Source organism: Oncorhynchus keta, chromosome 35 (assembly GCF_023373465.1).
Source record: "Oncorhynchus keta strain PuntledgeMale-10-30-2019 chromosome 35, Oket_V2, whole genome shotgun sequence".
NCBI lineage: Eukaryota > Metazoa > Chordata > Actinopteri > Salmoniformes > Salmonidae > Oncorhynchus > Oncorhynchus keta.
In genome coordinates this window covers 58,174,758-58,180,757 of record NC_068455.1, presented here as the reverse complement: position 1 = coordinate 58,180,757, position 6,000 = coordinate 58,174,758, and the positions used below count along the sequence as shown (strand labels likewise).

Here is a 6,000-nt window from a genome sequence, read left to right as displayed (position 1 = left end):
TTAGATGGCACCAGTTTATTGTAATATTTCAGTGTATTTTTATAAAGCAATCCACATAACTCTCTCCTCTAATCCACTCGGTCTCCGGTTCCCTTCAGAAAAGTCTATTTTTGCCCCTCTGAGAGCTGCCCTGAACTTGTCCCCATGCCAAATACAGATGAGGATAAACTAGAAGACTGCATACCTTCGCCTTTCCCCTGAGGGGACCGACTTAAACGGAACTCCGGTCCCCCCTTCTCTTCTCCCAATGTCCCCCAGTCAGCTCAGGTTCCCAGTATGACCAGTAGAACCAACCGTGCACTAGATCACAAGGTCACAGAATTGAAAATTGAATATTACACTCAGGAAGTCAGGGAATGGGACTATCTCAATGTCAAGGCCCAGTGCTTCTCCATTCCTGTTACAGTGCATTTTCCACATTTTGTTACAGTACAGCCTCATTCTAAAATTGATTAAATATGGTCTTCTTGGGTATGACGCGACAAGCTTGGCACACCTGTATTTTGTGAGTTTCTCCCATTCCTCTCTGCAGATCCTCTCAAGCTCTGTCAGTATGGATGGGGAGTGTCGCTGCACAACTATTTTCAGGTCTCTCCAGAGATTTTCGATATGGATCTAGTCCGGGCTCTGTGTGGGCCACTCTGACATTCAGAGACTTGTTTTGAAGCTGCTCCTGCGTCTTGGCTGTGTGCTTAGGGTCGTTGTCTTTTTGGAAGGTGAACCTTTGCCCCAGTTTGAGGTCCCGAGCGCTCTGGAGCAGGTTTTCATCAGGGATTTCTGTACTTTAATCCGTTCTTCTTTGCCTCGATCCTTACTAGTCTCTCAGTCCATTTAGCTGAAAAACATCCCCACAGCATGATGCTGCCACAGTCATGCTTCACTATAGGGATGGTGCCAGGTTTCCTCCAGGCGTGACGCTTGGCATTCATGCCAAAGAGTTCAATCTTGGTTTCATCACACCAGAGAACCTTGTTTCTTATGGTCTGTGAGTCTTTAGGTGCCTTTTGGCAAACTCCAAGAGCACTGTTATGTGCCTTTTACTGAGGAGTGGGTTTCATCTGTCCAGTCTACCATAAAGGCCTGATTGGTGGAGTGCTGCAGAGATGGTTGTACTTCTGGAAGGTTCTCCCATCCCGACAGAGGAGCTCTGTCAGAGTGACCATGGGGTTCTTGATCACCTACCTGACCAAGGCCCTACTCCCCCGATTGCTCAGTTTGGCCGGGCGGCCAGCTCTATGAAGAGTCTTGGTAGTTCCAAACTTCTGCCATTTAAGAATGGAGGCCACTTTGTTCTTGGAGACCTTCAATGCTGCAATGCTACCCTTACCCAGATCTGTGCCTCCACACAAACTTGTCTTGAAACTCTACAGACAATTTCTTCGACCTCATGGTTTGGTTTTTGCACTGACATGCGCTCTCAACTGTGGGACCTTATATAGACATGTGTGTGCCTTTGCAAATCATGTCCAATCAATTGAATTTACCACAGGTGGACTGCAATCAAGTTGTAGAAACATCTCGGGGATGATCAATGGAAACAGGATGCACCTGAGCTCAACTTTGAGTCTCATAGCAAAGGTTATGAATACTTGTGTAAATAAGGTATTTCTGTTTTTAATTTGAAATACATTCGTAAACATTTCTAACAAAACTGTTTTCGCTTTGTCATTATGGTGTATTGTGTGTAGATTGCTGAGTATTTTTTATTTATTTAATCAATTTTAGATTAAGGCTGTAACATAACAAAATGTGGAACTGAATACTTTCCAAAGGATACAGTACCAGTCAAAAGTTTACATTGTAGAATAATAGTGAAGAGATCAAAACTACGAAATAACACATATGGAATGATGTAGTATCCAAAAAAGTGCTAAACAAATCAAAATATATTTTATATTTGAGATTCTTCAAAGTAGTCACCCTTTGCCTTGATGACAGCTTTGCACACTTGACATTCTCTCAACCAGCTTCATGACGTAGTCACCTGGAATGTATTTCAATTAACAGGTTGCTTTGTTAAAAGTTTCTTCAAGTGCAGTCGCAAAAACCATCAAGCGATATAATGAAACTGGCTCTCATGAGGACCACCACAGGAAAGGAAGACCCAGAGTTACCTCTGCTGCAGAGGATGAATTCATCAGAGTTACCAGCATCAAGGCCTCGCGAGTTGTGCAGTGGCTATGTGCCACTAGAAATCCTGGTTCGAGTCCAGGCTCTGTCACAGCTGCTCACGATCGGGAGACCCATGGGGCAGCATACAATTGACCCAGCGTCGTCAGGGTTGTTCCTGTCCCATCACGCAGGGATTGGGCCGGGTGCAATGCACACTGACACGGTCGCCAGGTGTATGGTGCCTCCTCTGACACATTGGTACCGCTGGCTTCCGGGTTAAGCGGGCGTTGTGTCAAGAAGCAGTGCGACTTGACTGGGTTGTGTTTCTGAGGACGCACGGCTCTCGACATTTGCCTCTCCCGAGTCCGTACAGGAGTTGCAGCGATGGGACAGGACTGTAACAACCAATTGGATACCACGAAATAGAAAAATGGGTAAAAAAATGTAATAATAGTAATATAAAAAAAGAGTTACCAGCCTGAGAAATTGCAGGGCAAATAAATGCTTCACAGAGTTTAAGTAACAGACACATCTCGACATCAACTGTTCAGACGAGACTGCGTAAATCAGGTCTTCATGGTCGAATTTCTGCAAAGAAACCACTAGTAAAGGACACCAATAAGGAGAAGAGAATTGCTTGGGCTAAGAAACGATGGACATTAGACCTGTGGAAATCTGTAATTTGATCTGATGAGTCCAAATATGAGGTTTTTGGTTCCAACCGCTGTGTCTTTGTGAGACGCAGAGTAGGTGAACGGAGGACCTCTGCATGTGTAGTTCCCACCGTGAAGCATTGAGGAGGAGGTGTGATGGTGTGGGGGTGCTTTGCTGGTGACACTGTCATGATTTATTTCGAATTCAAGGAACACTTAAGCAGCATGGCTACCACAGCATTCTGCATCTATATGCCATCCTATCTGGTTTGCGCTTAAGTGTAATTTGTTTTTCAACAGGACAATGACCCGACACACCTCCAGGCTGTGTAAGGGCTATTTGACCAAGAAGAAGAGTGATATAGTGCTGCAGAAGATGACCTGGCCTCCACAATCACCAGACCTCAACCCAATTGAGATGGTTTGGGATGAGTTGGACCGCAGAGTGAAGGAAATGCAGCCAACAAGTTCTCAGCATATGTGGGAACTCCTTCAAGATTGTTGGAAAAGCATTCCAGGTGAAGCTGGTTGAGAAAATGCCAAGAGTGTGCAAAGCTGTCATCAAAGCAAAGGGTGGCTACTTTGAAGAATCTCAAATATAAAAAATGTTTATCACTTTTATGGTTACTATATGATTCCATTTGTGTTATTTCATAGTTTTGATGTTTCATTATTATTCTAAATTGTAGAAATTAGTACAAATAAAGAAAAACCCTGGAATGAGTAGGTGTGTCCAAACTTTTGACTGATACTGTGTGAAATATATATATATATATATATATATATATATATATATATATATATATATATATATAATCAGTGTTAGCCAGGCCATACTAGGGCAGCAGTGATGGTGATGCCATGTTAGCAAGGAGTTACTGTGTTCACATTCCTCTGGCTGGAGATGTTTACCTTACTCATTCCCAATGCCCCACTTCTCTCAGGGTCAGACACACCAAACCCAGGCTACATAACAGTCAGAACTGAGTGTTTCCTCCTTGTTCTAGAGACCATATCAATTGAACCCTTCCTGACCCTTCGTAAATATACAGTCACATTATTTTTTTCTGAGGCATAACATTGGCTCCATTAAGTAATTACTAGTGTCACTCTGAATGCAGATACGTCAGTGTCGTGGAACCATCAAAAATGGCTAACTTAATTTAGAATAGATTGGATAACATAGCTGGAATCTCAGACTTTCATAACAGGCCTACTGTACAGTGTGTGATGTTCAAAGTTAAGCTGCAAACATAATCATTGGGGTAAATCAGTTGAGGAACATTGAGGAAGACTGAACTGGTCAATTCAAGACACATTCAGACACAGGACACAGGTGACCTTGCATCCTAGTTGACTATGATGGAGGAGAGGCTCCCCTCCCATGAGCCTCGAGGGCGTGCAGAGTTAGAGTTTGCCACATAAGATGCTACCACACCCTCGTCCAGCTTTCTCCCCCCTTTCACTCCCACACAATTACAAAATGAATGGGTTTCCCAACCTGAAACTTGTAATTATCCCAGATTCTTCCCCCTTAGTCTCCACCAAAATAGTCCCACTACAGAGAGATACATCTTGAAGGGTTGCATGCAGTGTTTTGAAAATCTGGGGTCATCTTATTTGGGTGGTTTTGTTGTAGCGAGCCTTGTGATTTGTGGGCTTGGAGTTTTTCAGCGCATACGGAAAGTATTCATACCCCTTGACTTTTTCCACATTTTGTTACGTTACAGCCTTATATAGTTTTCCTCATCAGTCTACACACAATACCCCATTATGACAAAGCGAAAACACGTTTTTAGAAATGTTTGCAAATTTATTCAAAATAAAAAAATACCTTATTTACAAAAGTATTCAGACCCTTTGCTATGAGACTCGAAATTGAGCTCAGGTGCATCCTGTTTTCATTGATCATCCTTGAGATGTTTCTACAACTTGGAGTCCACCTGTGGTAAATTCAATTGATTGGACCTGATTTGGAAAGGCACACACCTGTCTATATAAGGTCCCACAGTTGTCAGCGCATGTCAAAGAAAAAACCAAGCCATGAGTTTGAAGGAATTGTCCGTAGAGCTCCGAGACAGGATTGTGTCGAGGCACAGATCTGGGGAAGGGTACCAAAATACCAAAACAATTCTGCAGCATTTAAGGTCCCCAAGAACACAGTGGCATCCTTAAATGGAAACACTAAGACTCTTCCTAGAGCTGGCCACCTGGCCAACCTGAGCAATCGGGGGAGAAGGGTCTTGGTCAGGGGGTTGACCAAGAACCGGATGGTCACTCAGACAGCGCTCCAGAGTTCCTCTGTGGAGATGAGAGAATCTTCCAGAAGGACAACCACCTCAGCAGTACTCCACCAATCAGTCCTCTATGGTAGAGTGGCCAGGCGGGCGCCACTCCTCAGTAAAAGGCAGATGACAGTGTGCTTGGAGTTTGCCAAAAGGCAAGTAAAGGACTCTCCGACCATGAGAAAAAAAATTCTCTGGTCTGATGAAACCAAGATTGAGCTCTTTGGCCTGAATACCAAGCGTCATGCCTGGAAGAAACCTGGCACCATCCCTATGGTGAAGTATGGTGGTGGCAGATCCATGCTGTGAGGATGTTTTTTAGCAGCAGGGACTGAGAGACTTGTCAGGATCGAGGGAAAGATGAACGGAGAAAAGTACAGAGAGATCCTTGATTGAAACCTGCTCCAGAGCCCGGACTTGAACCCGATCGAACATCTTTGGAGAGATCTGAAAATAGCTGTGCAACAACGCTCCCCATCCAACCTGACAGAGCTTGAGAGGATCTGCAGAGAATTTTTTAATTTTTTTTATTTTTTATTTTACCTTTATTTAACCAGGTAGGCTAGTTGAGAACAAGTTCTTATTTGCAACTGCGACCTGGCCAAGATAAAGCATAGCAGTGTGAACAGACAACACAGAGTTACACATGGAGTAAACAATTAACAAGTCAATAACACAGTAGAAAAAAAGGTCTACAAAAAGTATATATATATATATATCTGTGTATATATATATATATATATATACAATGTGTGAGAAAAATATCTAAAACGAAAAAGAGACGATATTTACAGATATTTACAGAGAGACGATACGACAGGACGACTTACTGCTACGCCATCTTGGATCAAACTGAAGAAGAATGGGAGAAACTCCCAAAATACAGGTGTGCCAAGCTTGTAGCCTCATACACAAGAAGACTCAAGGCTGTATGATAATAAATGTAAATG

General features: G+C 43.1%; 1 protein-coding gene and 1 long non-coding RNA gene across 6 annotated transcripts in view; one reads left to right on the top strand and one right to left on the bottom strand.

The window, feature by feature from the left end:
- Positions 1-1,421, bottom strand: part of LOC118368759 (uncharacterized) — a 1,598-nt gene extending 177 nt beyond the window's left edge. Inside the window, exons 1-2 of the long non-coding RNA XR_004822423.2 lie at positions 497-1,421; positions 185-300 (exon numbers count right to left, since the gene is read on the bottom strand). This is a non-coding gene — a long non-coding RNA (uncharacterized LOC118368759). The remainder of the gene's footprint in view (positions 1-184; positions 301-496) is intronic.
- LOC118368713 (regulator of G-protein signaling 12-like) overlaps positions 1-6,000 on the top strand; it is a 70,927-nt gene that overhangs the window by 25,949 nt on the left and 38,978 nt on the right. The window lies entirely within an intron of this gene.